Raw genomic sequence first — 10,645 nt, 5'->3', positions numbered from 1 at the left:
AAAAACCAATAATTGTCACGCAGCTGAAAATAAATAAAAGTGCCTCAAATAAATGTACAATATCTATTTTCAATGTGTCTAGACATCCTTACTTCATCAGATGTATAACGCAGCTGCCACGGCTTAACAAATGCTCCAAGGAAGAAGCAGTATATGCGTGGAATCAGCAGGTGTCCGTCTTGCACACGAAGCACTGTCACAGATGTTCTCACTTTCATCTGAATCCTTTGCCAACTAAGAACGGATTTGCATGCGGACCAATGAACAAGCAGCAAGTACGTGATCTGAGCAGTCCTTCGAAATCAAGATGCAGTGAATTTAGATCTACCATTTGCCCAGAGTCGAGGACACGATTCCCCAGTCCGCTCTTCCGTCTTACCAGTACCCGTTTAACCATGTTGAAACAGATTTTTTTATCAAGTGGCCCAATCTAGGGCCCGATGAATAGTCAGATCTGACCACGTGATAACATGTATTGGTGGAATAGTGCAAGAAACATCACAGAATTTTGGCCCCTAACCTTAGCAGCATAAAACTGCCTCAAAACATTGCTTAATATCTATTTCAATAAACTACATTGATATAAACCATCAGTTCTAAACATCTGCCCGCCTGATTTGAATAAATATGCAGTAACTGAAAAAGTAGTTTTCAAGGTCTGTCGCAACAAAGGGCTTAATGTACCAATGTTGTTACCCGTTTACCATGCTGAACTATTTTTTTAAATCAAAGCACATACTAGGCCCATGATAGAGTCAGATCTGACACAGTGATAACAGTATTGGTGAATAGTGACGAAGAAAAGTATACAGTTTTTTTGGGTCGAAATTCGCCAAAAAATGCAAAGATTTTGGATATAATTGTGGCCCTCAACCCTTAGCAGCCTAAAACTTGGCCATCAATACATTGCCTACATAGCTATTTCAATGAAATACATTGATAATACCATCAGTTCTAACATCTGACGGCTGCTGATTTGACTAAAATATGCAAGTAAAACTTGAAAAAGTAGTTTTTCAGGTCTGTCGCAAACAAAGAGTTAAAGCCTACATGTTGTACCGTTGTACCATGGCCTGAAACTTATTTTTTTATCAATAGCACATCTAGGCCTATGAATAGAGTCAGATCGACACAGTGATAACATTGTTTTGGTGAAATAGTGCCAAAGAAATATACATTATTTAGTTCGAATCTTCCAAAAATGCAAATTTTGGGCTATAATTTTGACCCCTTAACCCCTTAGCCAGCATTAAAAACTGCCCTCAAATACATTGCTACATATCTATTTCATTGAATACATTGATATAACCATCAATTATAAAATATAATGCGGTCCGATGATTTCATAAATAATCAAGCTACTGAAAATGATCATTTTTCAGATATTACCCGTGAAAAAGGCTGTTAATTCGCATGTGGCCAAGCGTATGTGCGAACTAAACATGGCTTTTCATAAACTAGGCATCAGACGCGTTAAAATGAGACTAGTCCCAGCTTGTGTATCCTCGGTAGAGGGTTATCTACCTAAATAGAGCCCTTTTCGCTTTCGGCCGCTACCACTATCTCTCCTCTCTCTGCTCTGCTCAGTCTCTCTCTCCCTCTCTCTCTCTCTCTCTCTCTCTCTCATGCTCTTCTCTCTCCTATCTCTCTCTCGCGCGCGCCGCGCCGCTCTCCCTCCTTCTCTCTCCCTCTCTCTCTCTATCTCTCTCCTGCTCATCTCTCCTCCCTCTCGCGTATCTCTCTCTACTCTCCCTCTCTCCTCTCTCTCTCTCTCTCTCTCTCTCCTTCTCTCTCCCCTCTCTAACCTCTCTCCTCTCTCCTCTCCTCTCTCTTCTCTCTCTCGCGGCGCTCGGGCGCGCTCATCTACTCTCCCTCCTTCTCTTCTCTCTCTCTCTCTCTCTCTCTCCCTCTCTCTCCCTTCTCTCTCTCTCTCTCTCTTCTCTCTCTCTCTCTCTCTCTCTCTTCTCTCGCTCTCTCTGCGCGCTCTCTCGTTTCTCTCCCCCCCCCCCCTCTCTCGACTCTCTCTTCATCTCTCTCTCTTCTCGCTCTCCTCTCAACTCCTCTACTCTCTCTCTCTCTCTCTCTCTCTCTCTCGCCCTCTTTCTCTCTCTCTCATCTTTCCGGCTCTCTCTCTCGCTCTCGCCTCCTCTCTCTCTTTCTCTCTCTTCTGTCTCTTCTCTCTCTCTCTCTCAGCCACCCCCTCTCTCTCTCTCTCTCTCTTCTCTCGCTCTCTCTCTTCTCCTCTTCTTCTCCTCATCTCTCACTCCCTCTCTCTCTCTTCTCTCGCTCTCTCTCTTCTCTCGTCCTCTCTTTCTCTCTCTCTCTCTCTCATCCTCTCTCTCTCTCTCTCTCTCTCTATCTCTTCTCTCTCTCTCTCTCGCTCTCTCTCCCTCTATCTCTGCTCTCATCTCTCTCTCCTCTCTCTTTCTCTTCTCTCTCTCTTTTCTCTCTCTCTATCTTCTCTCTCTCTCTCTCTCGCTCTCTCTCTCTCTCTCTCTATCTCTCTCTCTCTCACTCCTCTCCGCATACGCTCTCTCTCGCGCGCCTCTCTCTCTCATCGCGCTCTCTCTCTTTCCCTCTCTCTCTATCTCTCTCTCTCGCGTCTTTACTTCCTCTCTCTCTCTCGCTCTTATTCTCCTCTCTCTTCTCCCCTCTCTCTCTCTTCTCTGCTTCTCTCTCGCGCAGCGCTCTCCATCTCACTCTCTCTCTCTCTCCTCCCTCTCTCGTCTCTCTCTCTCTCGTCTCTCTTCTCTCGCTCGCTTCCTCTCTCTCTCTCTCTCTCTCTCTGTTCTCTCCTCTTCTCTCTCTTCTTTCTCTCTCTCTATCTCTCTCTCTCTCTCTGCTCTCGCTCTCTCTCCCTCTTCTCGCTCTCTCTCTCTCTCTCTCTCTCTCGTCTCTCTCTCTATCTCTCTCGCTCTCTCTCTCGGCTCTCTCATTTCGCGTCTCTCTCTCTTCTCTCTCTCTCTCTCATCTCTCTCTACTCTCGCTCAAATGAAACTATTCGCATACGTGCGGTTAGTTTCGAAGATCATTTACAGACACATTACGGTGTGATGCCTAAATGTTCGACAACGTTTCATACGTGGGTCCTTCTCCATACCGATGCAACGCCCCTCGCTCGCGCAGCGATAGACAGTTTATCACTTCGCTCTGCTGTCTCGCTGTTTTCACCCCACATCGTGAACTGAAATTAATACGCAGCGCTATAATCCCCCAGCTGTTATTCACACGCTCCTCAGCACTTGTTTCGCTTGCCTGCGCGCGGATCTAACCTGAGCTTACCATACTGTCGACGACCGTGGCTAGAGAAAACCATCGCGGGCTGCCGTCGCCTGTCCTGTAAAATAATATGCAGCCAGTGCCGCTGCGCGCTAGCAGCGGGACGTGCAGCGACCCCCCCCCCCCCCCTGCAAGAACGGCGGAGAAGCTCGCGGGGGGTGGGTGGCGCGTGGGGTGTGTGGAGGGGTGGGGTTGCCGCTGCACGGCACGGACAACACGCTACAGTGCCTCTGCCCGCTACAGCTGAGCTCAATTCGTGTGCCGTCTATACTGTCTTTATCTCGTCCGTACAGTCGGCTGTATAAGGTAGCTCCGGATAACAGTGCCGGGCATAATGTGCAGCAGCTCTCATATCGCCGATAAATCTGCAGGCTAGTAATTCGCTATATAGCCAGTGAATGACATGGGGACGTGGTTTGGGATTAGAAGCCGTGTGCGGGGTAAAATGTTTTGAAGTGAATTAAGAATAATGCGTACTGGATTAGGTTATGTGGGGGTGGTCGAAGGAGGGCACGTGCACGCTTTCGAAACTTTACAGAGGCATTTCGTAAGCGCTTAGCAAAAGGCCCAAGGAGACGATTCTATCACTTTCGCACTGTCATCGGACTTCTGTTACTTAGTTCTTCAGAAAACCATAAGTAACACAATGCGCGATTGAAAACACGAAATGGAAATCGTTGTACTGTTCGACCTATAATAATATTCGTATTTGGATATATATACGATTCGATGTTCGATTCGATACGACCATTCGATATACCGTCCGTGCTAACTAGCATTATCGATAATTGATAGTATAGTATTCTAGAGATAGATATAGACATATTATGTTCGGGACACGCCTGGCGTGGCTGGACGACGGTTTGAAACGAGTCGGTCTTCAACAGAGCCGTGTTATATATATATATCTGTGGCAAGTGGTGTGAAGGTGTAGAGTACGTCGCATGCATATTACGGCATTCAAGGGAGGAAATTGTTCACTTTTCCTCAATTTTAACAACTATTTCGGTCATTTGCAAGCTGCACTCGACTTAAAACCCAAGTTGCAAGCCGATTTAGGTATGTGGTAATCATCTAAATAGAGCAAGATTATTTTTAAGTTTATCTTCCGGACAAAATAGGAATATGTGTGTCGTAGTTGACTTTTAAATATTTTTGAAAATGTGAAACTGGCATGCATGTTAACCGGATGATCAATAACAGGAGAACTTATGTCAAATCTCGGCGCATCTCGAATTTATAGAGAGTGAGGATATAAATACTGTTAGTGTGTTTAAGATCTATAACGCGATGGATAAGTCGAATGATCGTAGTTATAATACTTACCACGAACACACGGACACACACACACACACACACACACACACAACACACACACACACACACAACGACACCACACACAACATACCACACATAACACACACAGCACACAAATCACACACAACACACACAGCACACACACACACATACACACACACCAGCACACACACACACACACAACACAGGCACACACCACATACATACAAAACCACACACACACACATCACACGACAACGCACGACGCACGCACGCACGGCACGCGCACGGCACGCACGCACAGCACCACACACCACACATCACACACGCACGACAACATACACACATACACACCGACTAACACACGGGCACACACAAACATCACACACACAGCACAAATCCAAGTACAACAGAGCACAACGCACACACGCACCACGACACGCACAGCACGACACACACACACACACCACGCACACGCAACGCAGCACGCACACACACACCACGACACACACACAGACACCACAGACATCCACACCACACACATACACACATACGCACACACGCACAACCAACGACAAACACGCACAGACACGATACACACACACACACACACGCGACGCACGCACACAATCACGCACAACACACACGCGCGCCAGGCACGCACACACTCACGCCCCTCTCTCTCTCTTCCTCTCTCTCTCTGCTCTCTCTCTTCTCTCTCTCTCTCTCTCTCTCTAGTATATATATATATATATATATATATATATATATATGAGTTTACACATGTTCATGCTACTACCAGTACTGCTCTAGGGCTGGTTTATCCGCGTAACTGTAAGTCGTAGGAAGGTGGTCACGAGCTGATAGCTATCTACACACAGTAGATAAATACAGCCAGCTGGCGCGCGCACGTACAGCTATAACTGTGTACAATCCTTACCGCGCGCACGTACAGCTATAACTATGTAGGATCCTTACCGCGCGCACGGAAGGGGGTCGCCGGTCGTCGAGGGGAGGGGGATCATGTAGCAACAAGAGAAGATCGAGCTCTGCTTGGAGAGCGACTCGGCGCTGAGGAAAGTAGGGCCTGGGGGAGGTGGTCACTTAGAGAGGGGGGGGGGGTTGGCTTAAGGAGGGAATTTCTTGGGAAGCCAATTGTGGTTGGGAAGGGGGTTTCTTGGGGAGAGACAGGTGGATCAGTAGCTCTAGTACTATAGCCCTTCGCTCCGCCGCAGGAGCAAGGGCTATAGTACTAGAGCTAGTGGATCAGGTGCTTTTGAGTCAGCGCTTGTGAAGGTGGTGGTCTATTTACCCATTGTGAAAAATACTTAGGGATGGATGGGGCAGTCACAGGGTCAGCACATATAGCGGGGTCAACACAACAAGGGTCAGCACATGTGAGGGGGGTCAGCACTGGTAAGGGGGGGGGTCAGCATTTGTGAGGGGGTCAGTACTTGTGGGGTCATCATTTGTGAGGGGGGTCAGCATTCGTGAGGGGTCAGTAATTGTGGGGTTAGCACTTGTGAGGGGTCAGTAATTGTTGGGGTCAGCACTGGTGAGATAGGTCAGTAGTGGGTACTTTTTTTTGGGGGGGGGGGTCATCACTTGTGGGGGTTAACACTTGTGAGGGAGTCAGCACTCGTAAGAGATGGAGTGGGGTCAGCGAATGTGAGTGGCTTCAGTAATATCGAGAGGGGTGATCGCTTGTGAGGGGGTCAGCACTCGTAAGAGATGGGGTGAGGTCAGCGCTCGATATTCATCGACAAAGAAGCATATCAACACACTACGCGAGAGTCAAGGGGAGTGCCGACTCGAGAGTCCGGTGTACGTAGATCGGGCACGCACGCGGAGCGCGTGGGCTCTAGTCGAGGCTACGCAAATAAACATAGCGCTGCTCTGCGAGAGTGGGGGGAGTACGCACCGCAGTTACTAGCCATGTAAGCAGAACTATAACGCTGCGTTAGTGACATGCCGGAACCAGTGGCAGGCCGGTTGGTTCCGTCCACTGGTCACGTCCGGTCAAACTGAGGGCCACGCAGAGATGTGCGCTATGCTTATGTATGTCACGAGCACGACCCTTGTTGGCAAGATTATGTGTATACGGTTGAAGTATTTCGTAGCGGCTTGTGGTCGATGCGCCGCTCTCTTTTACGTTAGACTGCCTTTATTTAGATTGGGTTAAACACCTCTCTTGCGCTCTTCTATTGGCCCTCTCCCTCTCTCTCTCTCTCTCTCTCTCTCAAATTGTTAACTATTCGCAGTACGGCGGTTGGCAAAGATCCATTTACAGCACATATTACCGGTGTGATGCCTAAATGTTCGACAACGCTTTCCTACGTGGTGTCCTCTCCATACCTATGCAACCCCCTCGCTCGCTCCCGATAGACATTTATCCTTCGCTCTGCTGTCTCCTGTTTTCACCCCGCACAGCCACGACATCGTGAAATTAATACGCAGCGCTATAATCCCCCCAGCTGTTTCTCCACACGCTCCTCAGCCACTTGTTTCGCTTGCCCTCGCGCGGATCTAACCTGGCTACCAACTGTCGACGACCGTGGCTAGAGAAAACCATCGCCGGGGCTGCGTCGCTGTCCTGTAAACATAATATGCAGCCAGATGCCGGCTGCCGCTGCAGCGGGAGTGCATGCCGCTGCAAGAACGGCGGAGAAGCTCGCGGGTGGGGGTGGGGTGGGGTGGGTGAGGGGTGGGGGGTTGCCCGCTGCAGGCACGGACAACACGCTACAGTGCCTCTGCCCGTACAGCTGAGCTCAATCGTGTCCGTTATCACGTCTTTATCTGCTGTCACGTACATCGGCTGTATAAGTAGCTGCCGGAACGTAACAGTGCCCGTGCATAACTGTGCAGCAGGCTCGCATATCGCGCTAGATCTGCAGGCTAGTAATGCTATAATAGCCAAGTGGATGAATGGGGGACGTGGTGTTGGGGGTAGAGCCGGGTGGGGGGTAAATGTTTGAGTGAATTACAGAATATGCGTCTGGATTAGGTTATGTGGAGGGAGGGTGGTCGAAGGAGGCGTGCACGCTTGAACTTACAGAGGCTTTCGTAAGCGCTTAGCAAAAGGCAAGGAGACGATTCTTCCTTCGCACTGTCATCGGACTTCTGTTCTAGTTCTTCGAAAAACCATCAAGTAACACAAATGGCGAATTGAAAAAACACGAATGGAAATCGTTCGTACTGTTCGACTATAATAATATTCGTATTGGATATATATACGATTCGATTCGATTCGATACGATTCGATATACCGTCCGTGCTAAATAGCTTCATCATAATTATAGTTGTATTCTAGAGATAGTATAGCATATTCTTTCGACACGCCCTGGCTTGGTGAGACGCACGGTTTGAAACGAGTCGTTGTTCAACAGAGCCGTGTTATATATATATATCTGTGAAGTGTGTGTGAAGTGTGTAGATACGTCCGCTCATATTACGCATTTCAAGGAGGAAATTGCTTCACTTTTCCTCAATTTAACTAACTATTTCGGTCATTTGCAAGCTCACTCGATTAAACCCCAAGTTGCAAGCCGATTTAGGTTAGTGGTAATCATCTAAATAGAAGCAAATTATTTTACTTTTCTTCCGGACAAAATAGGAGATATGTGTGTCGTACGTGTTTTAATTTTTTGAAAATGTGAAAATGGCAGTGCATGATTAACCAGGATGATCAATAACCAGGAGAACTATCGTCAATCTCGCCATCTCGAATTTAGAGAGTGCAGATAAATACCTGTTAGTGTGTGTTAAGACTTTCTATACGCGATGGATAGTTCGTGATGGTGATTATAACTACTACCACGAACACACACACACACACACACACACACACACACACACACACACACACATACACACACATACACACATACACACACACACACACACACACACACATTCACTCATCCTCCTTCACGGTCGGGGTGTGTAGTATACCGCTTCTCGGTGCCGCGATCTGTCACAAAACAGCCGCCGCCGACGACTGACTCTGATCCATGGCTTGTTTTGCTTGGCTTAGGATCTTCATCTTGTTACAGGCGTATCGAGTACCGACGCGCTGCGATACCCCGCAATATCGGTGCGATCTGAAGTGACGGAACTCGCCGCATCCTCCCCACATCCCCACAGCATCATCGCAGCATCCCTGCCATCGCAGCATCCCTGCTGCGTCCGAAACGCGACGCGCGGACGACGACACGGCAGCGGCAGCTTCATGTTCTCCCATAAACCCATCTCCGCCTCCTCTGCTCTCTCAACACATCGATTCCCCCTTTCTTGTGTATAGCTTGCTTGGAACCTCCGCACGTGTAGAAATCTTGTTAAAACCCTGCTCACGTGTATTGATTCCGCTGCGTTAATTGTGATCGTAGATCGACCAAGATAGTCGTCATCGCCTTATGATATATATATATATATATATCATGGTATGGAAATATTTATATACTTATTTGCTATATATACACACAGAAACTCACACACATATATAGGCTATCTCGTTTCATCATTTTATTTTAATAAACTAAACTTAATCTTTCTAATTGGTATGGTAATCCTTTACTCGTTAAGTATGTAATGTTTCTGGTAAATGGCTCTGCTATTAAATTGAAAATGTGATATAGGGTCATTAATTGTCATATTCCTATATCTTATTAAACTTGCCGCAACTAATACTAGTATTATAAATCAGCATATTATACAATTTGGTATGTTTTAATATAATCTAATAAAAGGTATACGACACATTTGTTGTGTTTATATCTGCATACACCGTTTCCTGTAACAACAGCTGGTACTAGCGAGGGTAGTCGTCTTCACTGGACTGGTCATGTATACATGGCTGTGAACTACGCAGTGATACTAGCGCGTACACTGTCACAAGCAGCGATCAAATAGACGTATATATATATAACATATCACGAACACGAAACTTCTCTCACTGGTTAATTTTACGCTTACGTGTCGATGATAGAATTTTAAGAGCTGCGTGGATCAATTAAGGTAGGTAAGCCTCCAACCCACCAACCACCCTGCTGTGACCTTGTTCAGGCGGCATGGATTAATGTAGATATTGTCAGTGCGATTAGTTGTGCTTACCCGTAAGCAGACGCATATATCGAGAAAAATAAAATGATTGCGGAATCTGATAATAATTACGCGTATTTTGGGAAGTTATGTTAATTTATTAGTATATTCAGCCTAAAGCTAATGAATTAAGCGTATATGAGGCGTACGAAATGCGTTTTTGGTAAGGTTTATTATATTCTCGCATAGATTGTGGAAATGCTCTCCTTAAAGTGAAAGATTGTGTCTCGAATAATCATAATAGAAGATGTTGGGATAAAACACCAAAAACTACCAGTAACTTGACTAAATAAACATTTTTGTCTTTCCATAATAATTATTTGACAGTATAAAAGTATATGAGCGTATAGTAATTCGCGAATAGAGATTCGCTCTTTCATAATATCATAATCATTTCCTCTTATGATATGAAATTAGCATGTTTAAACAAATCATAATAGGAAGAACAAGAGCGTACATGATCGCGCATGCGCATTTGTTCGAATAAAACCCCTAAACGAGTCATGCCTTTTTGCAGATATTAAATTTTTGCAGACAGATTCGTACCAGAGGTACTGTCGCACAATGCGAGCAATGTAGCCGCGTAATATGCAGTGTCGGCATTTTTCTTTAATTGCCGGTAATCCATGCGTTACTAGCGTTACACGTTGTTACGAATACGGCAAATAGCAGCTGTACGTGCAAAAACACGCGTGCAATACGTCATCGTAGCAGATGTTCTAGCGGTAGGCTATATGGCGCGCTGGGGAGAGTTGTCGAAAGAGCTTTTGAGTGTCTTATCAAGATAAGGTGCAACCGCAATTCCATCGACTAGGTGGCGAGGAAACGGTAGCTGTCAGAGTTGCTGCGATCATGGTATGTCGCTCATAGCAGCAGTTATCAAGCTGGGTGCACGTGTGTGGGCATGTGTGCGCGCGCGCGCGCGCGCGTGTGTGTGTGTGTGTGTGTGTGTGTGTGTGTGTGTGTGTGTGTG

This window comes from Priapulus caudatus, unplaced genomic scaffold (genome assembly GCF_000485595.1).
Source record: "Priapulus caudatus unplaced genomic scaffold, Priapulus_caudatus-5.0.1 Scaffold228, whole genome shotgun sequence".
In the NCBI taxonomy this organism is placed as follows: domain Eukaryota; kingdom Metazoa; phylum Priapulida; class Priapulimorpha; order Priapulimorphida; family Priapulidae; genus Priapulus; species Priapulus caudatus.
The sequence above is the reverse complement of the archived record's forward strand: the minus strand, read 5'-3'. Positions refer to the sequence as shown.